The 27,952-nt window shown below is 37.8% G+C and overlaps 1 long non-coding RNA gene across 1 annotated transcript; it reads left to right on the top strand.

Annotated features, from left to right (window-relative positions):
* Positions 1-10,086: 10,086 nt before the first annotated feature.
* LOC115613174 lies at positions 10,087-24,816 on the top strand. Its single transcript, XR_003993296.1, has 4 exons — positions 10,087-11,152; positions 11,868-11,940; positions 22,810-23,064; positions 23,842-24,816. It is a non-coding gene; the product is annotated as an uncharacterized LOC115613174 (long non-coding RNA).
* The last annotated feature ends 3,136 nt before the right edge of the window (positions 24,817-27,952 follow it).

The following is a 27,952-nucleotide window of genomic DNA, read 5'->3' as shown; positions in this document are numbered from 1 at the left end:
CTTTACGTAATCAGTTTTTCTTACAGGAGAATTGTTGGTTAGCTGTACATTTCAATAAAACCACAATTTAAAATTTTGTTAGCTGTTGTAACATGCAGTAAATTCTGTGGTTAAAGGAAGAGGCATGTTGAGCAAGACTCCTCAATCTCCAGTTCAATCATATAAAATGCTATTTTGTATGTGCTGTGCATGAGGAACAGGGCTGTGCACTAGTCACTGTTGCAGTGGACACGTTGCATTTCTCAACATCTACCACAGAGAAGCAGAAGTTGGGAGGGTTTTTTCCTCCAAAAATACAAATGCAGAAGAGATAAGGAGCAGAGGTTGTCATTGGCACCTCTGAGCAACTCCCATGGGGTCACTGGGTATCAGCATTTTTGTTCTTTGCACGTTCAGTTATGTGGGGACCTTGTGTGTGTAGCCATGGCCAATGCTTAATATGACACAAACCTTGGGAAAGCACTTTGTTTCCTTAAGCTTTTTCACACTTCAGCCTTATATTTACAGTTCCATTAAATGCAGGAAAATATATGATGCAGCTCTATGGTGAAGAATCTTTTCTTTAGGTCTTCAGATGTCTTAACCTGATATTTTAAAAAGTAATGCCACCATCCCCCAAACGAAGAATCTGTGCAATTAAATAAATCGGCCTTCTTTCATGAAGATGTTCATTATAAATGTAGTGAAAATATAAGATTATAAATTGGCTGTAGAAAATAGCTGGCATGCAAACTGTTCTATCACAATAATCACATAAATAAGCACAACCAACACATTATGTAAATGGCCACAATAATGGACACCTTTCTGAATCCTTCTGGGATCTCTGTTCAGAGGGGTAATTACAGCGGTGGAAACTATAACGTAATAGTGAAATTAAAGTGACGTCAATGATGTGAAGTGAAGTGAATGATGACACAAAACTTGAAAAGAGAGAGCACTGATCTGTTAGAAATTAGCTATGGGTTTATTTTATTGTAAATTTGTAAATTCTTCAAGGTTTTAGTCTGGTTTGGATTTGGGATGGGTGGTGGTGGTTCTTTTGTCTTCAGAAAAACTTCTTTTAGAATCAAAAGGGCACAGTCCTGGGATGCTCTGGTCACTTGGATGGTTTTTAGGGAGAGCTGTGCACAAGCTGGCACTAAACCCCTCCGCAAATCCCCACGGTGCTCTGAGGAAAGAATAATACAAAAAGGACCATGATATGTCCTCATGTCTCCTTTGCTTGCCTTAATAAGAACTGGGAGGATTTCATAGGGAATTATAAAATGTGCGTGTTCAGCTGTCCTACAGCAATCCATATAGAAAAGCCCTCCCATTAGGTGGCAGAGTACATTCAAAAGGCTTGATGTTAGGTGTTAGGGTAATCCTGGCCTAATTTTTATCACTTCCTTTGAAAGTCCCTTCATTTACAAATTCTGAGTATCTCAAAGTATTTCTCTGCTTTTTTTTGTGGTGTTTTCATCATTTTTTCATAATACCATGAAACTATGTTTAACTTCATGTAGCGCTTTCTTCCAGAGAGAGCTGATCTCAAAACAAATTTATCCTGATCAATCTGTGTCCAATCTGTTACTGGCTTGATCAGATAGAAAGGAATGATATCAGCAAAGCTGGCATATTGTCCTAACCCTTCCTAATGGTATACGCATATTGCTCCTAACCCTTCCTGATGGTATATTCAACACTTGAAAATACCAAAGGTCTAAATTCAAAGGAAGATCTGCAAAATCATTGTCCTTTTTCCAAGAGAAAGGGGCAATTTCTATGATATGTAACTCTTCTCTAAAAATCTCAAGAGCAAAAAGTTATTTCAAACTATTTGGGTTTTCTTCCCATTTAACTTCTAGGGCATGCTATATTCCCGCAAAATACGCCCCTAGCTTTCAACTTTTCATCATTATTTTTCAGGGTTTTATACATACAAGTAATGAGTGTTTGCCTTTAAGCAGACCTGTTTTTCTTTTTCAAGACAGTCTTTCATTATTAACTTCCAAAGAGCAAATCAATCCCTCTAAGCTGCCACACTTTTTATCCTAATTATTTTTCCGTTTGCTGTGAGAGTTTCTTATTCCACATCTGCATTAATATAACTTTGGTCTTCTCCCTTTTAAAAGTAGTATTGATACTCATTTATGTTCCTTGACTTTCCAGCTTTATTAAGGCCTTATTGACTCTCACCTCTGTGAATGTTCGCCCTCGAAGTTTTTAACGTTTCTGATAAACATGCACTTTTGCTACTATCACTAGCAGGCATTAGTCATAAATTAACTTCTTCAGCTCAAATTCAGCTCCCAGTTCTCCTAAGGTACCATCAAGAATCCTTGTCTCTGAGCCAGCTTTATACCAGAGGAGCAGGAAGACCAATTTCAACATTTTAAGAGCTGCACCACAGTATAATAATGTTTATAGCCAAGCATATCTCCTCCTTAAGTATTTTTTTACTTCTTCTTGGCTAATGGAAATCCTTTGGATATTTCTGACGGTGTATGCCCCCTGCACTGTCTGTGCAAAAATAGCCAGACATTCCAAGACAATGGTGGCATAATCCTGAAGTGTAACTGTAGTAAATTTTTGTGGGTGTTATTGCCTTTTCAGTTCTTTGTGGCAGATCATATCTTTAATCACACAGTCAGACTCTCCTCTGTGGTCATGTCTGTGACTTGCATGAAAAAAAATATCTGTACAGTAACATAATACATTTCAGTGATGTACCCTTGTGACTTTGCTAATTTTGAGGTGTGATTACTGACTACGAGAAGAATCTGGTATGGTAAGACACAGGTTCTTATATTAGTCCTCAGATAAAAATGACATGACTTCTGTAAGCATGTGATGGACTATATGAAAGACAGTATTTCTTGTGTTTGTCTGATAATCTGCATTTTGAGCTTATTCAGTCAACTGCTGAAGTTTGAAAAGCAAAGACAAAACCAAAAGCAGATAGTTTTGGAGAGAAGTGATAGCCAATCTGATAGTAGTCAAGAAAACTTCAGTAGTGTCATGAGTCATTTGTGACGAGTCAAAAAAATTCTGACAAAGTCTTCCCTGTTAACAAAGTTTATATTTTAGTAATTCTACATATTCTGTTGTTTTGTAATTTATATTATACATACACACACATTTACCAGGTGAACAACATAATGTTGCCTAGATCTCTTGGCAAAACCCATTGTACGGCATGTGCAACAGGTTTACCTCACTACGTTTTCATTCCTTTCCTCACAAGTTCACACGGATTCCTTGTGTGCTGATATTTGTGCTAATGATGTGTACCTTTTTCTGAGGTTTTAAAAGGTTGGCACCTTCTCACTGAAACAGGAGGTATCTGTCTGGGAGACAACAGGTTGGAAAGGTGATCTAAAAACTGCAGAATAAGACTTCAAAGTCTTGGTCCAAGGGAGAGACTAGAGCAGTCTTGAGTCCTCCCAGAAGATGTAACAACTTCTACAAAAAGACATGTTAAACTCAAATACATTTGAAAACTTCATATTAAGCTTTTATAGGGTTAGTCTGTGGGGAGGTGCTGTACTGTATAGGCTGGCAGAGTCTCTCTCTGAACATAGGCTGCCTCAGAAACCCATGTTTTGTTCTCTGATTGTTTAATTATTTTTAATTCTACCCAACGTATTAATTCCTTTGCTAAAGTTACTCCCTAATTTACACATAAATGTGCCAGTCCCCTTCTGTCTCTGTCTATATTAGAAGCTGCATGAGAAAATTCAGTTTTTCTCACTTACATTTCAGGAGAACACAGTAATAATTATTTTTTAAAGTAGATAATAAATTCATGGTAGGGATATTGCGTTTTGACATGCAACATTTAAAAAACTGCAAAGACTCATGGCCTCTTGTATCAAAAACTCCTTGTTATAAAATGCAACTTGAATTACTTTGGAACATTTCTAGGTATAAGGTCCATTTTTTTTCCCCCTCTAGCTACAGAGAAATATACACAAGATAATATAGTACTTGATGGATAATTTTTTCTTACTGTGAGATGCCTCAAAATACACACACATGTACACATGTTACAAGCTAGCAGTAAGAAATCCTGATACGATCTACACTGGACAGTCCTGTAGATTATTCAGTTATTTTAGTGCATAGAATCAAAAAACTATTTTACAATTAAAAATTGATGGAAAGTTGCATCCTAAGAACTTTATCTTAGTTAATGCATTCTCCAATACTTCAATATATGCTACAGTTAATGCCATTAGGAAGGGTACTGTGATTCTGCAATGACCGTGGGATAGCTGATGTCTATCAAGTGAAGGCTGCTACATGTACATATGTCCTGCTGGTTTTCCAAATAGTGTTTCCCTTTATTTGTGCTGTACCTGACTTTTCCATTTTAGTAAGATGTAAATGTATTTTGAAACAGTGGTTGCACTTGAGGTGCTTCTTTAAAGTTTTCTCTTAAAGGGCTTTCTGGCATCTGATTTTGCCAAGTCCTGAAAACGTAAAGCTAAATGCTTCTATTAGGCTGGTTTAGGTGAACGTGGACTTTCAGGAGGGACATTCACGTGTTTCATATTCAGCTGAAAGGAAGAAACATGATGAGTAGAGCAGCGTTATAAACAAAATGCTCAGTTTATGCCTCTAAACCAGTTGTAGCCAATAGACGTTTCTTTAGCAGCCTTGTGCAGAACTGACTTCTATGCAGGGTAAGGATGAATCTTGGCGCCAGTCTTCAGTGACAACATAAATGAATGTCAGGAAAATTAATTCACTATATTGTCTTCTAGGTCTTTGTTTCATCTCTAGAGGAAATCCATGCAGGAAAAATCCACTTAAGGGATATTTAACAAAAAGACAACATCTGACTTGAAGTCCCTGAGCCAGAAAGTGCTGGAAGCTGGGAAAGGACACCTGGGAAAGTATCACTTCCTCTCCTATCACAGTCATCTACATTTATCTTCTATCACACAGGGTAATTTGGCTTAACCTAGTAGAGCTGTTCTTCTGTCTTGCACTCAGATTTATATAGATTTATTGATACATAGCAGATATTTACATGTCCATTTTAGCTAGTATGTGGTATAGTTCTTCCTAAATCACCTATAGAGCCAATGGGGAGCAAATTATTCCCGCAGAAGATGTTTCAGAGAAAAAGCGTAGCTAGGGTTCTCTTTCTCCCGGTAATCCTCTATCTACTGATAGCAGAGGGAGATACAACAGCTGAGCTGGCTGATACAGCTGCATACCATTGAATGGTTCCTCCTGTCCCCAGCCTGTCCACCACCACAATCTGTGGCAAGTCCTGTGTAATGAAAATTTGTGTTGTGCTGTATCAAAATACCACAATCATATTTAACAGAGAAAAACAATCATAACACAATTACTCTATTTCATAGCTGCAAGAAGAACAAGACATGATGTGGCTTTTTTGGGAGGGGAGTGGGGGGTGTGGCTTTTTATCAATATTAAGCTGTAGTGTGAAATTCACTGTATCTCTCAAGCCCCCCCCCAAGGGACACCTCTTGATCCTTCTGACTGGTTCTCAGCATGGTGGATTGGGCAGCTCAGTGTCCCTGTGAATAGCTGTCATTCTGGTGACACACCCGTTTGCTGTCAGCACAGTCACAAACAGAGAGCCCAACAGAGAAACAATGGGCAAAGCTTTGCCCACGCAGGGTGGGACAGAGGGAAGGACTGTGGTAGGTGGGTGAGGCTACTCCAGTTTTGAAGCACTAGTGTAAAAGCTGGTGACTGAACATATGCCCATGGAGCTGCTGTGGCCTCTGGTCCCATGGGCCTCTAGCCCTGCCTGTGTTTCCTCACTTCATATGAGACAACCAGGAGAACAAAAGACTGTTTCTAACACATTTCACTGGGGGTTTTCCCCCCTCTTTGTATGGGATTATTCTGAACATAGCTTAAACCCTAGTGCCCTCTTCTGATCTTGAAATAGGTGTCAGTTCTCAGCACACCTGCCCCTACAGCTCCAGCTCAGCAGACAGTGGCAGCCAATTGTTTGAAGTTAGGCAAGCATTTGGGGACACAGATATTTTAATTTGTAATCAGCTTTAAAGCCTTCAATGTTTATTCTGATCAGAAACAGCAGCTTAGGCAGAAATTAGTCTTTTCTATTTATAAAAATCATTTTTTTTTCCCTCCCCTGGCAGGAGCTGCAGACTTGATCTAAAGTCCACAGAAGTAAAGGGATAAACCCTTATCAGCTCTGGCACAGCCCTTACCACAGCAAGTTCTTTGGCCAGTAGAGTCACGTAGGCTGAAAGAGGCATACTATTACAAAATCTGCAAGGGACAAACACTAATTAAGGATAATCTTGTATAAAATGGTACCTTTTTGGACATACTTAATATGGGAAACACTGGTAAGTGATAATTCTATAATTCCTTACTTTTGGGAGGTTTTTCAATGCTTACTAAACCAAATTAAGTTTCTGTGTATGTATCTCTAGACAGATGTATGTAATGCATATTAGTTATATCTCTTACACTCAGATAGCTGCAAACTGTATGAATAAGTTCATTCATCATTTCCAGGCTGCTGCCTCTGGGCTGGAAGGCAGCAGCTGTCAAGGAGCACACAGCAGTCGCTTGGCGTATTCAGAAACTCTGCATCCAGTTTGCATTCTAGGATGATTCCACACAGGGGAAAGTAGAAACCGCTTTATAAAATGTGTGTTTGTTTTCTAAAATCATCTTGAAATATTTTGTACTCATCACCATTTAAAAAAATCTAATAAAACGTTTGCCCTTAAGGCACTTGATATGTCCAAGATTTAGCAACATTTAGACAAACGTTGCTAAATCTTATAACACTAAATTTACTACAAAATAAGGTTATGAATTAATTTTCACAGTACTGGCTTTTCTAGACTGTGGCTGTTTGCTTATGTTTTAAGCAGCTAATATTCTGCAAACTGAGAGTTGTGCAACTGCAAATAAACATTCTCTACTGACAAAAGTATTTGTTGATAATTTTAGATGGGAATTGTTGAGAGACTGATGGGCAGATTAACACTAGAGGCCCCTCTAGCAAGAGGTTTATCAACACATTAAGCAACAAAAGGGATATTTATAGTACTTTCCTGGAATATGCCTTTTCCAGCTCTCTATTGCCATCTTGAGTCTCTTGCTGCCTTTTACAGAAAATCCAAATCGGGGCGTGACACATTTAGAGACAAAGGGAAAATAGATTTCCAGTCCTGATGACTAGAGCGCTCTCCAGTCATCAGGGGTAAGAGAAACATTATTTGGTTCAGTTGAGATTATACGCATTGTGACAAACTACAGCAGGAGCTGAAGTGGAGTGCCGGGGCGGTGTCAGTGGAAATCTGTTATGAAGGGTGGCAAAATAAGGTTCTTGGAAAGCAGCTGAGTTCAGACCCGGTGGGGAATTCTTGGATATGTGCATCATGCAGACACTACTGGCAGTGGCTGTCACAGAAGCTAATAAGAGTTTAGAGCATATTTGCAGGGGAATAGAGAAATCCTGGAAGCACTATCCTACCTGTTATGCAGATGTCTTGATACCCTTCTCTTTGTCCTATAACTGCCTTTCTCAAAATTTTCACTGCCTTCTAAAAATAAATAAGAAAGGATAAATATTGTGATTCATATGATCCTAACTACATACTAAATAAAATCTATGGATTTCAAAGTCCTTTGAGATAGATAGATGGCATAAAAAGTAGAAGCCTACGGTCTTCCTATGTGGGCATTTCTCCAGCACCTTGCACTTTTTACTGCAGACTTCTTTTTGTAAGTTTATAACTTGCAGAAGTATTTTTTTATTATTATTTCTTATTCTCTTCTATTGCCTGATTTCACACTTGGTGACAGTTATTTTCATTCAGTATTCAGAACTGAGTATTTTATGAGTAACCAGTGTGCCAGGCAGCAGGACTATGATTGTGAGATCATTGTTACTAATGGAATACTTGGTGGGGGATCTCTTCCTCTCCACTGAGTGCTTGACATATACTAAAAATAAGTTGCTAAAATTTGATTCTAAAAAAAAATCTACTGTCTATAGCCCATTTTAGAGTTGTGGGTATATTTGGGCATAATATTAGCAATCTCAAGTACTTTCCTCTTCCAAACAGAGGATACCATTTTGAGGTGCCATTTACACTCTTTCATAATAAATCTCTTAGTAGTAGCTGACACCAACACAGTTTAAACTGTGCTAGCACAGGGTTAAATTAAACCCTGATGGAAACAGCCTGAGCTGGATTTTCCACCCTGCTTTCTGCTGCTGCTCTACTGCAGCAAATATTGGTCCTCTTTCTTAGGTTGTTGACCTGGGAGTTTCTGCGGTGTATGCCAAGCCAGTGCAATCAGCTTCTAGACCCTCCTGACTGGTGGAGGGGATATGCTGTGGTGAGATACAGAAGTGCCATTTGTTAATTCCCAAATGCAAGCAACACTTTGAAGATGTTAAGCCACGAGATTATTATTCTGCAGAAAAACCAGCACAAAGGGAAAATATGTTTTGTACCTGCTGAGCTGAACACATGGGTGTCTCCCAAGTCCTCCAGAAACCTAAATTCTCTATTACTTCATGGTTGTATACTCATTTCAGTACTTGTGTTGCATTCCTAGGATTTGGGTCATTCCTCAGATACTGGTTATGTATCAACCTTAATGTTTCTTCAAAAGAATGGCCTAATTTATCAGATCCTGCCTGGACTGCTGGCAATGGTCTTGCAGAGAGGTACTTTGGCATACCCATCTTAGGCTCTCAGAATTCATATTGCTGATTAGGTTTAGTAACATTCTTGGGAATAATCTTCGGATGGTGTGTATTCGCATTTGTATCGATGTCACCACGCTGCTGTAGTGCTGCCTTCAACGCTCCTTTTTATGTATTTCCTGCAAGTGCCATGTTAAATGATCATGGGATTCTTGGAAAAATAACGGGAAATGTTATAGTGGTGCTCACAAGTTCTGTGTATTGATTTTTCCACAGATTTTGCTAGTCTCTGAGCCTAAAAATTGTTGATGAAACATAGATGTTTGATCTTATTCTCTGTTGTTGATTCCTGTTTGTGTGCTAGAAGCCCTGACCTTTTGTTGTTTTACTATAGGAAAAAAAAAAAAAAAAAGGATAAAAAGACCTAATTATAGCAATTATTGTGTATTTGATTATAGGGATATTGTTTAATTTAGTTGCTTTATATTCCTAAAAACTATTAGCAGTAATTCATACGGACAAACTCTTTTACCTGCAAGTAAGTTACAGCTTGCATTGAGATGCAGGAGAAATGTCTGCATAATAGAATCATAGCTCTGGTATAAAATATGTAGGACATGGAATAAGTAAATGCCTTTTGAGTCCACCTCAGTACATTCAAAGCATAAAGAATAACATATAAAAATGGAGGAAAGCACAGGGAAAACTGTCTGTGGCACTGTTCCTCAGCGGCCTTAGAGGGTCATGAGTTGTGGAGGACAAGACAAAGATTATGGTGGAAAATTATAAAAAATGACCTAATGCCAATGTCACAAGACCAGGAATAGCTGGAAGGTCTGTTCTTCTGGCCATGTCTAAGGAGATCTCAAAGTGCTTCTTAGATGATTTTCAATATTTATAGCTGAGAATTCAAAATCCTGAAAATAGGTTTGCTTTTGAAAATAGGATGATTCTTTCTGTTTTATTGGGGTGCATTTACCAAATAACTTTTCCCTCTTATGGCTTTAGTTGCCATTTGAGGGGATAATTTATCCCCTAGATGCTAGCAATAAACAAGACCTAGTACATTGTTTAGAGCATTCCAGCCTCATTTGGATAATTCCTTCAGTAAATTCCCCCCTCATCTGGGATGATTTCTCAATAAATTCCCAAGACCAAGTTGGGTCTTGGTCTTGGGAATTTATTGAATGGTCATCACATTCCTTTAAAGTGTCATCACGGGATGAGTCCCAGTAGATGTCTTAGAACGGCAAAGAGCTGGGGTGGTGAAACTGCATTCTTGCCTGCCAGGCAAAGTGCTGACTCTTTACTTGTGCCATGCTGTTGATAATGGCTTGCCCAGGAGCCTTCTGTGATGCTCCAACCTTGTGCATTCATATTATATATATTACTGTAGAATATATGAATACAGTTTTAAACTGATACTAACCCAAGGAAATGAAAACAGCAGTTTTCCGTCTCTGAAACCTGCAATAAAGTCCTTCAATGTGTTAAAATAACTCTGGTACCAGGAAGAGTCTAATCTTACCAGGATGAGGTCAAAAAGTGCTATTTTACCCTAAAGCAGGATATTCTACTCAAGCAATAGATGAAATTAATCTCTCCTGATCTCTCTATTGTGACTGCTGGATGGCTTCCAAGGCTCAAGCAGGCTTGTGTAGCATTAGCTCAAGTACTTCAGGATTCCTGTGGTCTGAAAAAAAGACATAACCTATAAATGCCGCTTTAGTTCTTCATTCATGGTGCTGGCAGTACTGTAACGAGGCAAAGGACAGAAAGCAGTGGTGTTGCATTTGCTGAGCCTTTCAGAAGGACTCAAACTAAGTGCAGTTGCCCTTGGTTTTGAGTTGGTTACAGTTCATCAGTGCCAGACTTTACCCTCTCTAGAACAGAGACACTGACAGTTGTCCTAAATCATCAAGTATTTTCATGATAATGTAAAAAAAAAACCCAAATGAAAAAAAAAAAAAATCAACAAAAAGTGACCAACCACCACCCCCCCCAAAAAAAAAAAAAAAACCACAAAAAAAAAACACCAAAAAAAACAAACAAAAAAAACAACTACCTGGGTTGTGACTACTGTGTACGTTTTAATTCCACAGGCACAAGATTCTCAGACCCACTGTGATTCCTGAGTTTCCTACTTCACAATTAATTGAAATGGAATATGGATTTGTATTCTCTGAATGAGAACAGCACCTCTTCAGTACTTACTTTAAGAGAGACAACATGAGACATGAATTCTGAATAAAACTGACATCCGTCCAATGTGTAATATACTGAACAGAAAGTTTACTGAAAAATCTTAAATATTTCCTCCTCCAGCACAAACCCACTGTATTACTACACTACGCAAGCTATTTGCTTTCTCCTGCTTGAGAGTTTAGGCTGTTTGGAGAGTCTGCAAGTGAATCTTATCCCACAGAAGATTTTTGTAGCCATGTTATACTACTACCAAAAAGATTTTAACCAACTGAGGAGGTAAATGAGAATGAATGATTGAGAATGAATTCAAATGAAGCCTCTTTCCATTGTAAATACTTACATGCTGGGTAGTGCAAAAATTGCTTTGGGATAAGTGTTTACAGTGGAAATATTGACCATTCTTTAAGTAGTCATCATGTTCTGAATGTTGTTGCTAAACCTTAGTTTCTTTTTCTGTTTTCTGTCACACTGTATGAAATGTCAGGTAATACACTCACAGAGCACGAACCATGAACCCACTTTATTTAAATCACTGTGAAAGGAATGATTCATTCACTGTCCAATCACATTTCTGACTATGCTCATTTTAATAGGCTAAGTATTTTCCTAATTTCTCTGCTAATCATGAGAAACACTTTCAGTCTCAGTTCAGAGACTGTTGTGTCTTATATTTCAAGCTGGGATTAACACAGTACTAAGAAATCAAAACAAGTCTATGTAATGGATTTAGAGTATTTTGCATGCACTCAGGTGGGAACAAGTAGGGTTGATTGTATGCTTAGATTAATGTGTACCCATCTTCACCTGCATCCATAAGGGTCAGGATTTTCACTGGTTAATGCAACTTCCTCAGCAGGGTTTAATTACCAGAAATAAGTGTAATGACAGAAAAGTCAGTTTATCATATAATTAAATTGGTCTTGCACTGGTTTAGAGAGATGTTTTTGAGCTGGGTGAATAATTGTATGTACTTACATGAGTCCATTTACAGCCACTACAATGAATCTTCACTGGAATGAAACTTGCTTTTCTGAAAGTTTCCCACTTGGCAGGACTCAGGAAGGGTAAGATTAATTTCTAGCACTATTGTAAATTTGTTCAGCACAAATGTGCAAATTTTATCTATAAATCAAGTATTAGTTTTGTTAGTAGAATTTCTCCATACCAAATTAAATGCTGGAAACATCGCTCATCTTCCTTGTCTAACAGAAAGTAATCTTTACTATTTATATATGGAATTATGGATATTATTGGTTTTGACAGCATTATCTATATAACTAAATGCTTATTAGAAACAAGCTTGACTAATGAAATTAAGGGAAATTTTTCAGATGTGGTTCTAAAATCTGGTCATGTTTTAATTTGGACCTCCATGAAGATAGTACCAAGAAGAAGGTTTCTGATAAATCTCAGAGCATACTGCTAAATAAGAATTTGTCTCAAAAGTAATCTGTTTTCAAATATGAATAGGTAATTTCATAAAACCTTGAGTCTTAATTTCACTACAAATAGCAGTGCTTGGACATGATATAATGTTCAGTTTCCTGTTGGGCTATTATTAGATGGAGAAAACCAAGCTTCCCAGACCTCCCCAGAAATAGGCTTATTCCCAAAAAGAAAACCTGACAACAAGAATTATTAATGTCCCCAAAAGCTAACTCCTACTCTGCAAGATAAATAGAAATAGTTCAACCATCTGCAGCAGTGTCAATAGAGTTAAATAACTTATATAATATCTGGAGTCAAAAAGAAAAGATAAGGAAATAAGTCATCCTATAGGCAATATAATACTTTGTGACAGCTACAATATTTAGGAAAGTACATATAGACTAAACATAGTTTTGATATCACTTCAGGACACCTATGAGAGAAATTATATAATTTTAACAGAACTCCTTTAACTGTGATGAAATGTCTGGTTTGATCCCTTCTTGGAGAACCACGTCTTCATATTCCAGGATGATGCACTTGTTGCTGTTAGCATTTTATGTTCCTAGTTATGCAGTGAGAGTTAAGTGACAAACAGCAAATGTCATATTCCTCCTCCTCACCCTGTAACCAGAAGGTTGGGGTTAAAAGTGGGAGGGAAAAACAGGAGAGGAATAAAATAGAGCACAAGAAATTTGGCAGCATCAGAAATCTCTATGTACGATGAAGTGCTGAATGACGCATTAAGGCAAACCACCTTAATTATACATTACATGTGGTAAATTACAAGATAAAAGTATTTTAGAAACTAAATCCATCCTATATTCCTATGTTGCATTATCCTGAAGTGACCCTGGGCAGCCAAATGTTCTTGCAGTCTGTCCTTGGCTCCTTTTGCATTACACAGGTTCCCAAGCCAAATTTGCTAAGTTAAACATCTGAGCTGCAAATAAAGATCTCCAAAGCCTACTGTGCTTTCCTTGTTCTAAGACTCCCTTCACAGTATGGCCTCAATTCAAATAAGTACTTAATATGTGCTTAAATCCCACTTAAATCAATGGGATTTAAACATTTGCTTAAATGCTTTGCTAAATCATGGTCTATTAAACTGTCTATGTTGGAGATCAAATTATAATTTATATTGCTGTGATTTCTTTTTCTGATGTTATATATGAGACCCCAAACTACATTTCACTGTAGTCTTGCTTGAACCAAAGCTGGAACTGTTTAGAGGGAATGTGTGCGAGACCTGTATTCATCATGTGCAAAAAACAGGTTTTAATTATTTTGGGCACCAGCTATTGCAAATTTGTTTTCCTGATAAAGCAAAACCAAATAAGCTCAGATAAGAGACTCAATGTTTTTCAAGCACCATCGTTTTGAAGATGAATAACATGAAATTTTCAGTAATGATTGCAACCCCTGGTAAATGTGGGAACATAGCTTTTACAGAAGGCAGATAAATGAAAATATTTGAGGAGGAAGAGAGATTCTTTTTTCTTCTGTCACTGATTTGTTGGCAGTCTTGGCTATTTCCCCCACCCTTCCCCCGCCCCCCAAATGCGACTAGGATTGACAAGGAAAACAGTCTTTGTAGCAGAGGAGGCAGCAAGCAAAGAATTTGCCAAAAGGGCCATCAAGAATCCCCAAGAAATATGATGTGTAGGGAAAACATGTTAAAAATACTGCAACTGTATATACTTTAAATTTTTTAGGAGAGAGTCACATGTCCCGCTATGCCTGGGATGCCCAAATTGATTACTCTGGCCTTATCACTGTGGTTTTGGAAAAGAGTGAGGATGGATGGTGGGAAAGTGAGGACTCTTCTTGACTTCTCCTGTAGTGCAAGCTCTCTGCTTGTAGTGGAAATCAGCCAAAAGACAGCTCATATGCCAAGAAAGCCCAAGCTAAAGGATGAGTGGAAAATACCAGATGCTTACATTTGTCTTTGATTTTCTCAAAGCTGCTAATACTGGTTTTCTGCTTAATTAGCTAAATAAGGGATGGACTCTCCTTCTCTTTCATATACAGCTATTTCTCAGATTGTGTAAGAATGAGTTAGCCACCTCTAGGGCACTGCTGTCCATGAAAGAGGAAGACCTTGATGCTGCTTTCTTAAACAACATTAACAGGAGATAATTGCTGTAGAGCACATCCAATACTTCTCTCTCACAGTTCAGCTATCCTACCAGAATTGCCCCAAGACAAGGATTCCTGAGACAACACGTTGTCTGACAGTTAGTTTACATTTCTATCCTGGGAAAAAATTACTCTCAAAGGGTATGTTTTCCCAATTAGGCAAGATTTATTTCTAGTCAAAGTGTTGTCTTTTGTTCACTGCTTAGTTTTCTGTTAAGCAGCTAGGCTTTTCCTAAGAGATTTCAGTATGTTGTCCATAACCTCAGGGGTACGGATGGACAAATAAATCTAACTGTCTTAGACATGAAGTGACCTTTCTGTAAGGGAACTTTTTCGTGGGCATCTGTAAGTGTTCTTCAGCATTTTTGTGCTTCCTGAAAGTCAAACATGCATTAAGGTAGTTTAAACATGCAGAACCATAAGACCACACAGAAGAGCATTTAAAGTAAAGAAAAGGTGAGCCTCTCAGCTGAGGAAAAACTGTATGGTATTGATCAGTTGTATAATCAGCAGAGTAAAAATCAAACAGATTCTGGAGAGGAGTAGGCGGGATCAACAAAGCCACCATTATTAGATAGCATAAATCCATTTAGAATATACTTGTTCTTTGTGTCGCTTGTTTTGCTGCATAATTACACAGCCTACAATACAGTCTACTGAATACATCTGATATGGCCTTTTCAGGCAGTGACCGTAAGTGGTCTGAACATATATAATTTCATAGCAATTTTAATATTCCATTTGCTTCCATAATTTTATAAGATATACATGTATAGTCAGCTGTACTTATCACTTATAGAAAAATGAAACGCATGCAGAATATGTTGTCATTTAAAACAACTGGCAAAGTTTATATTCAGAATCGTGTTTCATAATAATTTAATACTAACATTTAAAATTCATGTATCATCATTTGGAAAAAATCCTACTTCAGAATGTAAAACATGAAAAAAATAATAGAGTTCATCTCTGATTGACAATTCTTGTTATGCATTAATTGAGATATATTTTTAAAGTATTTCTTACTAGGGTTTTTGATAACCTCCAGTAAGCCATTACAGGACTTCTGTGAAAGGGGGAAAATAGTAATTTGCTGAGCAGGGAAAGTAACTCTCTTCTCATACTTCATCTGAGGATACAATTTCTTCATCTTTTGTGTTCACTGAGGAATCTTTCTTTTGCAACTTCCTTTGTTCCCAAGCTTGGAAAAAAATTATCACTTCTTTTAAAAATCTTAGAATATTGCAGTGTGCTTTGTTTCTCCTCAAAGGCTGATCTGTGAATTATACATGAAAGTGTTCCATGTTTTCGTGGTGTTTTCTTATGATTTAAAGTTTCCACAAATATTTACTACTACCCACTCTTTTCTCACAACTATGAAGTGTAGATATAAAAAGATGCCCCCTCCAATTTTCATGTTCTTTATCACAACCTGAATTAAATAAGAAGGGAAAATGCAAAAGAAATTAAATTGCAATCTGACTTTCTTCATATTATCACAATTGGATTTAATTTCAAATAAAATATTAATAAAGTATTAATTTTTCCTGGTGGGAAATCCATTAATGGAACAGTTTCCCAGGGAAACAGAAACAAAGTGATTAACTGTCCTTTCTGCTTGAGTAATGAGATATTCCTAAAATAAATAGTTCTGCCTGGTTTAGCATTTGTCTCTTATGTATTTAAGCACAGGTCTAGGTCCTCAACCTATACATGGTATGTTCTGGACCTTGTTTTGGGGTGTCTTAACTCTCTTTCTCTTAATTCTCACACTTTTTAGAAGGGATAAATTGCAGCAGGCTAGAAGAGAATCTCTTTCAGATTCCATAATTAGAAATAAGGGAAAAGTTATAGGCGTCTAATTTCAGTGACACAATGACTCAAACTATTTTTAAATATGTCCAAATGCAAATTCTCATGAAAAGGTTCAGAGTTTGCAAATTAGATAATTTTAATGTTGCCTTATGGTTGTTTTTCAGTTAGAAAATTAAACTCCAGAAATGTCCCCCTAGCTAAATGATGTTTCTGCAATGTTGAAATTAATCAATCAGCTCTTCACTAAGAGCCAAGCCTCAAATCCACAAGCATGAAACAACAACTAGTAATGGCTATAGAAATCGATTTCAGAAGGTTAAATGTGCACATTCAGAGCTTAGAGAACAAAGTCTTTATGGCCTTATCCAAACCGATTATCTGTGTGACTCACATTACTTCGCATACACTGTAATCATGAAAATTAGGGACTGGGTTTAGATGAGGCCATGAAGTTTGATTCATGTTGAAACGCTGGATCAGGGTAGTTTTATTTCTGATGAGCGAGGTCTATGGAAGTCTGACATTGAATCATTCTGTTCACTGCTGGGGCAGGAAGAGGGATATAAAAAACCCAAAGGTACTAAGTATGTGTGTGAGGGTAGAGTTTTTTGGCTGATAGTTGGGCACATTCAAAGGATAACAATAGGGTTTCTCATTAGACCTAGATGAAAGTCAAAGTCTGCAATGGTAGCTGGCTTCCATGCTAAAGTTGTGGCTGAATTTGGCATCAACACTTTTGACTGAACTTTAGAAGTTGGTTTGACAAATGGGTGCATGTTAAGAAGGGGATGTAAATCTGTAAGTAATTGTGCCTAAAGCCTTACTGGGTAGAAATAGGTAGGCTTTAGTTTTAGCCAAAATTTGCTCCATTATAGGCATATTGAATGGATTTGAAGAAGTCTAAAAATTCGAATGGCAGAGAAACCTGGTAAGAGCAAGATTTCAACCAAGAGAAGGAGAGAGATATATTTTGGAGCAGTCTTCTGTAGGTTTTTGCTGTGGGACTTTCCAAACTAATGCTGTAATTAGATACAGGGTGAAAAAGGGATCCTGGGCTGTGTTGACATTTAATATCTGTTACAGAAGAGGTTCGCAAGCTAAAATCAATGTTATGTCCTTCAGATCTCAGAAAATTACAGTTAGGGTAAAGGCATGTAGATCTGGACTAAAATTTTTGTGTTACCCATGCTAAAACTGTTTCAGGTGGGATGAGGTAGAATTTGGATTGCAGCTGTTTGCATTAAGACAGAGTGAGTAGGAGTCCTTGGCTTTCATTTCTGTTTCAATGGTGGTGATCTTCTTTGCCAGGGCAAGGCTTCCAGGCCTAGGTGACTGGCCAGGCTTTTCACACTCAAGCTTATGTTTGGATTTATGCATATGTTCCTTGGCTGAATTAGACCCACAGGCAGTGTCGAGCTAGGACGTGAAATGGCCAGTGGTCATAAAACACAAAATTAAGACTGGTAGGTGTATAGTGACCAGGCACCATGAATGTTAATAAAAACCGCTGAAAGGCAGCCGAAGACAGGAGAGATGAAAGGTGTAATCAAGTATAATCAACACAAAAAGCCTGACTGCAGAAGACAGAAATGTACTGACTTCAAATGATCTTCCAAAAAAACTTCTATTTCAAAAAAGAAGAAAGAAAAAATAATCTGATGGTGATGATTTGAATCATGTGCAGCATATGATCACAAACTGAATGAGAAGATTAAAATTAAAAATAGGAAGAAAAAAAATCACCTCAAAAAATTGGGAATTATTTAAGTATTTTTTCCATCCTTTTTAGTGAGGTTTTGACAAATCTCACAAGGATCTGTGGTTTTGAAAGAAGCAATGTTTTAGAGTGTCCATGTGCATTCGAAATACCTTGACCCCTTTGACAGAGACTCTGCACCTCCAGCTATAACTCTGCAGTCTCTGCAGCCATCTTGAGGGGACTCTGTTCGTGTTCTCTGAGGCAGAGCCAGGGAGGGACACTCATGTAGTAAGCAGCACATAGCCTTGCTGGTAAAATCTAAACTCTAACATTTACTTCCCTGTCACAATTAATTTTACTGGGCCAGGGTAAGCAGAGTCCTACGGCACATGTCAATGAGTAGCAATTGTAGATAGTGGTAGACAATTTCTTCTTCGCATTTAAATCCTGTTTTCCCCTCTCCTAATCATCATAGACTTATAAGAGTAAGTATGCAGGGTATGGGGTACTGGTTGCAAGCAGCTGAAGGTTCTTTTCATGCTGAAGCTGAATCTATTGTGTTATGGCACAGCAACCATCAGAGCTGCTGTTGACTTCCCCAAGGAGCCTTGGAAGGGTTAGCTGTGTTTCACAGCAGTACTGATAGGCTGAAAGGCTGAACAGTCCATTTCTGTTTCCTTACATCAACTTAGATGCCTCCTGTTTTCCTGTTCTCTCTGATTATAGCCTTACTGTTCCCATCCTGCCAACTCAACCAGCCAAATTTGACTTGGGGACGGTATTTCCTTTCTTTTCATAACTGCTTTACTGTCCTCCCCTGATGTCTTCTTGGCAGTTCTTTGCTCTGCAAATCAGTGAAACAAAGGATGCTCACTTCACTAGAAATAGCAATCGTTTTCCTGAGGGTTTTGTGGATTCAGCTTATAGGAAAGCAGAGACTAACCAAACTTCCTTCAAAACCAAATTTGTCCTGACAGGATCAAGTGATGGAGGTATAAGTCATTCAGTTCACAATTTCTTCTCTAAAGAGTCTTAACGCCTTTTGAGGATGCTTATCCCTGTGTCCTGCTGCTGTATTGCTGCCAGCAGTCAGCCTTTTGCCACAATGTGTGCTGTTGTGTTCCTGTCAAAGCTTCCCTTTCTGCTTCTAGTGCTTCAGCAGCAGCAGTTCAGCTCAGAAGGGTAGTCAGAGGCTGTTAACCCACCCAGGTAGAAATATGTTCATAACACTGAATACCATTTTTCTTTTAATTCCTTGGGAGAACATCCTGAAGACCTCTAACAAGCTGGCCTACCACCACCATCCCCTCTGCATGTAAGCTGGCCATGTTTAACCATCCACTTGGCCAACAGGAGGATTCCAGTCCTCAGATTTATCTTCTAGTGACCTTGTTTCCTTGTTATGGTAGGCAGTGAAGAAATGGTTTCTTGGTGATGGCTCATGCCTTTGTTCTAAATACATACCTGCTTTATCACAGGTAAACTTCTGAACTGGAGTACCTGTGCACCATTTCATGAGGCCATGGCAGAGGACTGCCATAAAAAGCTCATGTCCAAAGCTTTGCAAAGAGCTGAGTAGTCTGAGAGGCTGTGAACTCTGCTTCCTCCTAAGGTTCCTCTGACTTTGGTCTACCACTGAAGGGAGTTCTGTCAACTGTGCTTTAGAAATACATACACAGAAAAAGTTTTTTTTTTTTAAAAAGACATTTTCTTGCTGTTTGATCAGAGAATTGCAGTTTTTTGTAGCACTCATTTAAATGCTCAGAGACTATTATGCCCAACAGATGATCTTGCAAGATTAAACAGCCAAGCCACCTACATTCGGATAAAAAAGCAACACAAATTGATTAAGCAGTTGTCAACCGGATCTGAGATGTGGGATGAGATGTGAGAGCTAAATCAAAGCGTAATTACCAAAAGTATAATAATTATTGACATGGCTTTCTGGGTTTTGAAAGATGCTTGTTACTAAAAGAAAATCTTCAGAGATCTCAATGTTTCTTCCACAACTTCTGTTCCTAGGAATCTCTCCAGAATTCATCTTCATATGTCACTTATTATTTGCTGAAACATGAATGGTTCATGAACTATCAGTGAAACTCATTGATAATTGATCTTTTAGATATTCTGAGATCTGGACTTTGTGGCACATTTAGAGATGACAACATGCTATTTATCAGACCAGTCTCACAGAATAATTCCTTTCAGATTGGTTTGGACATGGTATGAGTCATAGCATCCTGAATAACTGAGCTCCAGCATCAGGTTTGATGCAGCTTATTCCCCTCCAATTCTTCCTGTTGTTGTCTGGTAGCTGATGGATTGCTGTATTTCCTACCTCTATAAAAAGGTACCTTGCAGACACGTCCCCGACTCATGAGACAAATGCTTTAGGCATTGCATTTATGCCTTTCCATTATGGAATTTCCTGCTAGGTGCTGCACTGGCCAGAGTAACATTACCATCAAGAGTGGGTACCTGAGAATCTTCACCTTCTAAACAGGGATTTGTGATCCAGTGACTCAAACCTTTCCCTTTCAGGTATTCTTGGTTCCTAATTGATCTATAGCCAAATTACATTATTGTTAAATGTTCCAGGAAGTTAGTGCATGTCATCTCAAATGATAAAATCTTGTTTAGTTACATACATCTCAGATTCCAGTTGTTTTGTCTATGTCTGTGGATTTATTCTGTTGGCTTTTTTTTCCTCAGAGAAGTACAGGTTCCTAACCCCATTGATCTGGTTTCTTCATATTAGGTCATGTTACAAATTCCAAATCAGGTTAAAACAAAATCCAATTAGTTTCTAGTTCTTAAACAGAAGAGCATAAACGTCTGGACCCGATACTTCAAAATTTCTATTTTACAGAATTTGCCTACTTTCAGTGTGCAGGAGGAACAGAGCGCTCGGTATTGGGTGCATCGCCCCCTTAATTTTCTTTCAAGAAGATTTTCCATAGTAAGTAAAGAGTGGATTAAACTAATAGCCTGATACAGTAGTATTCAGAAGAATGCTTTGGCAGTTGAAGTGCTGCTGTTCCCACTGTGTCATTTACCTTCTTCAAAAACTCCTATGAATCTGACTGCACTCCAAGGTTGTTTTATCATCTGGCACTTACAATATATTGATTTTATTATTCATCGTTGTGAGAAGAAAGAAATTTGTTCTATGACAGAAAAATGAGTCACATTTCTAGGAAATGTATTACTCATCTGAATCAGACTTCTCTCTTTTGTATCAAACCCATATAATTACTTATAAGAGCTTCACCTTTCAGCAGATGTTGTTTCTGTAAACGTATGAATTTGTTCCAGGTCAGAAGGTGTGGGACCAGACTTCAGAGAAAGCTGTATTGCATTCCCACATTTTCAGCTGCTGCAATGTCTTATGGCTGGAGTAGTTGGTCCCACTACAGCATTTTCAAAGTCCTTAGAAAGCACTGGGAAAACCGCAGAAAATCTTCAGTAGGCTTTGAATCAGAGCCTAAATATCCCTTCATTTAAGTTTCCTGATGATAAATAATAGTCATTTCTCTAGCAATCTGCAGATATTAAGCATTTAATGTGGCATGGAATACTTCTGCTATACTGAAAAATTAGTGCTTGAAAAGTTCACTGAAGACTTAATAAAAATGAATAAATTTAAAAACACTCTATCCTTAATTTCTGATAATAAAAGTAAAGAAAAAGAACAACCCTTGATGAAAAAGTGATACAGTCCATATATCTCAGAGAGAAAGGAGGATAATAAAAGTATCTTTCATGTTACATAGGTTCTCTTTTTTGTCCCTAATCAATTGCTCACTATTTCCTATTAACAAATCTGAAGAACTGTCTTTGAGTTTTAAATGCTGATCTGGACTTCAAATGGGGATTTAATTGTTTCTATACTTTCCAATCAGTTTCCTGTGACTTTAGTGTTCTTGGGCTTATCTCAGCCTCCCAGTGCCATCTTATGCTGCATAATTAAACTAGATATACACAACTGTATCTGGAGTTGTTTTTCAGCCAGAAGCGTCTTGTCATGACTGTACTGCAAGTAAGTTAGTGGAAAGAACAAAGCGGAATAATAAAAAAATAAGGGTATGAATCCATGCTATTTGAAAGGACCGTACATGTGAAGTCCCAAATTGCACCAACTACTAGTTCAAGAACTGTAATAGTGGCAGAGTAGTCAGTCCAATGGCCAAGGATAACATTTCAAACCTTCCAAATGAATTTGTGATAGCTAAAAGAGATACTAAGGTCAGAATATGTCCCAGTAAACTATCTACCTTTTCTCTTGTTTAGCTGACAATAGTTTTTTCCCCCAATGTTTTGTTCTCTTTCCCAAGAGCTAATTGACATTTAATTAAAGATAAAACGCATTTACCAAAGCTAACTCTAACAGCAATGTACCAGGAAGCAACTTGGCCACATGGTGGAGCTTTCTGCTCTTTCTGCAGGAAAATTTATCAACAGAACTGCCTGACGGCCAGAATCCTCCAGCAAAGAGGTAGATGTCAAGTCCTGTGAGTTCTCCTAGAAATGTTGCTCTTTACAGTGATTTATGCTTTCATGTGTAGTGAGGAGTGTGGATGGGTTTTTTGGGATTTTTTAATTTTTATTTTCCCCAGGTCTGGAAACTGTATCTAATGGTGAAACTAATTACGTTTAATTCAGACCAGTAAATGCCGGTTCACTTCCAACACTCAGCCTACTGTCCCATGCAGGTGAAGGGGTCCTCAGCCTATTCATCATCCCTAGATGCATCAAATTCATAATACAGATAAATTTATTTTACAAATACAAGCAGTATACTACCCTCACCCTTTTTCCGCACTGCACTCATTGTATGCTTTGCCTTCCTCAGGCTCATCTTGTATAGTACATGACTTGGATCATATTGAAGGGGAAGGCTAAGGACCAGCAGCAGATGCAGGAGCATTACTTAATAAATTGCTAATCCATCCTCATTAACAAAGAAGTCCTTCCAGAATGGATATTAAGACAAAGAGCTGTTGGCATTTGTGCAGACTTAAGGGAACATCTGTGTTTGTGATGGAAGAAGATTCACTGTGTGATAATAGAAACAAAGCCTCAAAGAAAAATCCTTTCACTCCTAAAAGTAAGACTTTTTATAAGAACTCACTTTCACTGACTTTTTTCCCAAAATTTCTTTGGTTTCATCATCTTTTCTTACCTATGATTAGACACGTTATTTCTTTAGAAATATGTGCTCATCATAAAAGAACTAATTAGATGATGAACCAAGACTTTCGGGGATTCTGTTCTCTCACTTTTGTGTGTTTTGAATTAGAATACAAATTTAAAGGTTTGCCTATAGGTACAAATTGCACAGGCTGAACTAAATAACTTCCTAACTTGGAATTGGTTCAGTTTAATTCTTTATGCATTTAAACCAGTTACCCAATCAAATCAGTATTTGTTACAGATAAGATAATTTACGAGTATTCAGAGATTGCGCTCATTTAATTAAACCTATAAAAATTTTATTTTGTTTCATTGATATAATGTCTGCATTTAGGTTTCACCTTGGAAACATTTTTAAATTGTGAGAAGAACTGCATGTCTTAAAACCTTAAGACAAACACACACCTTTAGAAAAATGCGTGAAAAATAAATTTTGTGACTGAAAGAGGATTCCATGATGATGCCATAAGCAGGAAATGACTAGAAAGGGGAGCAAAAAGAAGCTGATCAGACTAATTCTGTTGTGCAATGTTAATGAAAAGCTAAATATTAATGATGGGTTGTGAGTCACAATCCTGTTATCAAGGCTTAAACTGCTTTGCATGAGCTGAGCCTTAGAGGCTGTTCATATGCATCTTCATAGCCCATCTCAGATGAGTTAATTTAGCTAAACCCATGCTGTCTATTACAGGGTTTTCTCAAAACATCGCACCCAAGAGGCGTATAAAAAGTACCATGAGACCAGTGAACACAATATATGAACTTAACAAAAACCAGCATGTGTTCAAGTGTTCTGGCAGGAAAGAGAAGCTCATTACCACAGTATCTGAGAAAGTCTATGTTGCTTATGGAATTTGAGTTTTTTCTTCTAACTTTTGGTCTCAAACACTTTACCTCCACAACCTCGAGATAACATTTAATTCAGCAGCAAAATAAGGCTTACACATTTTTATCATGAGGGCCTTGGAAGAAAGGACTATTTGAAATATATATTATGATTTTGTTAGTATTTACTTAATGATTGTAAACTGTATTTTGTATTTTGCATTGTTTTTATAATACTTTTGCACTGAGAAGCACACACAGAAGCCCCCAATGCCAAACAAGCGAAAATCCAAGATTCTTACTCTGTAAAAATGGGTTAAGAAGGGATCTTCTCTTGAAGATGTGAATGTTCTGTGCTCTTTTCTAAAAACCAGCCTATAAATGGTTAATGTAAGGGCTGTGTGTCTGATCATCCACTCAAGTCAGGGGCAAAAATGTGATTTTATTCATCATTTTAGTGTTCCTCCTGTTCAGCTGAATCACATCAATTCAGAATACTCAAAAGCTCGATAGCTGTGTCTCTTCCTTTTGAGACTAAAAAGCTATTATGAGAAAATTTGTTCTGTTGAAAAAGTTGAGGGTGCTAATGGATTATTAAATGTCTGGGTTAACCTTACTAGAGATGTTTTCATTGGGATAACTCAATTTAATATGGTATAATAGAATTTTCTAGTATATGTTAAAGCCCAAACGGTGATGTGTAAAAGCAAAGATGAAAGTCCCTTTGACAAATCTGCTTGAAAGCTGATTATTTGAAATTGCTGTAACCTTATAACTGCTTCTTCCAGTGATGAGATAATGACATAATTTAGAAGTGGGTGGCTTAGTGATATATGTTTCATTTAGATTCTTCCTAATAGGTGACATTTATTGAAAGCTGACTCTTGAACTGTGTTCCATGCCTTGTGCTATCTATCTGCCTTGGAGCTGTTGGGCACTGTAATTACATTTTGCTTCATTTCCTGTATAATTTATGTGAAAATCCTTCCATGGTAGGAAAGTACAAAGTCCAGATAATGAGAACATGACAACGTATAAGATTTAAGATGGTTGTTCAGATTGCAGCTCAAACTGTCCATGACTCAGGCACTTTCAAGGTCATCCAATATGTAGAGAGCTCAGGCAGCACAGTGCTTTTGAGACTGTATAAAACGAAAACATTTTTCACCTTTTAGTAAACATCAATCTTAACATCATTGTTCCTAGAAATAAAGGCGTGTCTTATGGGTAGACTTACAAGAAATGCCAAATTTTACTGTGGCATTTAGCCGCTAGCACACTGTCTTTCTGTGAAGAATAAAAATAGCTTTGTGCCAGGGCATAATGTTTTGAAGTCTCCAAAGCTTTGCTGTTTTGTTTTGTTACACTTTCAAAGTTTTCCCCTTGGCAGTTTCTTGATGGTAATAGATGTATTTTTTTAACTAATGTGTTTCTTAATGCCAGTTGTTTGGGGGTTTTTTACCCTTTAGAAAACTCTTGTAGATAAATCATCATGCTGCCAGCTTCTCTCGTCACTAGCCTGGTCTACATTATATCTAGAGGTAAGCAGCTGTATTTGTTTTCCAGGCTAAGGATATTGTATATCCTCGTTAGGTACTGTTGATTCTGAGGGTTTATGGACTTTGTCTAAGTAGAATTTCTGAAACCTGTTTTAACACTGCAAACTCTGTACATGCTTGACTGTCTTTCATTGTGTTGTTACCATATACTTCGTATGCCTAGAAACAGAAATGGGACACAAGACAACTTCCAGTGAGCATGTTGGCCACTGAAAGCAACATTTGGTTTGCTTTGCCTCCTTGGTCTAAAGAGAGAGAAAACTCATCCCAAATTCCTTGTGAGAAAACTGCAGGGAGCAATTTTCCCCAGAGGACAGGGAAATGGATTTTGGTGAAGCCTTTAAAGTCTGAGCTTGGGAAGACTAAAGGAGTTCAGGAACTGAATAAGGAAATGAGACAAGTTTAACAGAGGAAGCAGGTGCATCTTCAAGGAAGAGAGGAGGGACCAGCCAGAGCTTGAAGGAAACCCCATGTAAAAGGTAAAGGCTGTGAATGAACTACTGCTGGGAATCCTGTGCCCCTTTACTCTCAGGCAGTTGTTACATGGTACCTTTGACCTAAGTCCCTGCTACTGTTGAAAGGGATGAGCCCACCTGACTCTCTGCATCCTCCTGGTTCTTTCCCACCACCTCTCTTAGGTTCACAGTAAGGATTATGCTGCCGAATGGTAGCTGAATCAAAGAATTAATCTGTCGAAAACTAATCTGGGAAGTGGAGAGAGACAAGGGAGTGTCAGAAGTATTATGCAGAGATGTTTAACTCGAGTGATCATGTAACCACAGCCAGGCACACCTCACTTTTCTAAGTACTGTGTTGATGCAATATCCTGGAGAGCAAGGGGAATGAGCATCTCTTTGCAGACAATAATTTGAATTGCTGTGTTTGGAGTTTTTCCTTGGACAAATGATAATTGTTGTTTGCTAATGGGTTAACTGTTGTGTATCTAAACAACCTCCTAGGTGATGCAGTAATAGAATTAACATTCTTTATGCAATGAATTAAGCTGATCTGGATTTCCTCTCCCATTTTTTGTGAGCATCTGGTTTATGAAGAGGTTAGAGAATAAATGCAGGTGAACTAATATTACTATTTCAATGGCAAAGGTCCTCTAAAATTGGGGTGTAATTTTAGGCTGTAGGATTGAGTGGATGTTACAAAAAGCAAGGAAACTAGAACATAGATTTTTATGGATGTGTGCTTTAGCTGCACTTTACCTCTTCCAGGCTTTTGACTTGTAAGACTTTGCAAAGTATCATCACTCCAGAAATTCCATCAGAACTGGTAGCATCACTTCTTTCTTCTCACTTTTTACCTTTAACTAGCCTAAGCATTCTTCTAGAAGGGGAAACAAATGAGTTTTCTGAATCCCTTTAATGTGAGACATAGACAGAACTCAGTTCTTGTACTTCCTCAGTGTGTGCTTTCTCAACATTAAGATACTGGAAAAAAATTAGCATAATTATTTTCATATTTCTTTAAATCATAGAATGGTTATGGATGAAAAGGACCTTAAAGATCATCTAGTTCCAGCTGCCATGGGTGGTAACTCTGTGTGTGGAGGTCAGTCATGTTATTCCATGCTAGGCATATGGAATAAAACTCTGTGGGGATTTGAGCATGACATAAACATTTAGCACCTCAACTCTTGCTGATGGTAGAAGATCTGGTGAAGAACAAGGATGGCCTGAAGAACTTGACCAATGCAAAATCAAGCTTTCTGAGATAAGAAGGAAGTTTAGAGGCTTGACATTTTGGTGCCCAGATATCTCTGCCTTGGCTGAAAAAAAATTCTGACTGTTCTGTTTAAGTCCTCAGCTGAAGAACTTCATCAGATGCATTTCAACATGATGCTAAGCTCTGACCGAAGGTATGTTCTTCATGAATATTAGAAATGGTGCAAACCAACATCCTAAGGTTTGGAAGACAATGAAAACCAACTTGAATTGAACCAGGCCCAAGCATTCTGCACTTCGAATGTTGACAGTTCTTTACTTCCTCATCCTGGGACAAAAGTAAGACAATATAATGATATCATGTGTTCCCAAAAGTCCCTTAAAAGCCATTGTGCAAATTCAAGGTTTCATCTCAGTCAAAAATGTAAAACCAACTCTGAGCCCTGACTATCCAGTTACTTTCTGCCATTGTTAATTCCTTGAGCTCTTTCTCTTTTCTTCAAAAATGTGAAATTTCTTTTATTTATTTATTTTTAAAATGTTCTAAAATTATCTTCTTAATTTTCACTGACTCCTACGTCTGGCTGGTAACGACTCATGTAAGTCTGGAAAATAATTTGGTTACAGTGCTTTCAGAAAGGTCTCTGGTGAAATGCATATGTCTGTAGGATCCACGTCATACTGCTGGATAGACAAAGCTGCACAAAATACAGATTCCCTTGTAGCAGAAGACATTACAGCCTAT

This window comes from Strigops habroptila, chromosome 9 (assembly GCF_004027225.2).
Source record: "Strigops habroptila isolate Jane chromosome 9, bStrHab1.2.pri, whole genome shotgun sequence".
NCBI classification, from domain to species: domain Eukaryota; kingdom Metazoa; phylum Chordata; class Aves; order Psittaciformes; family Psittacidae; genus Strigops; species Strigops habroptila.
Note: the sequence above shows the minus strand (reverse complement) of the source record. Positions and strands in the feature narration are given on the sequence as shown.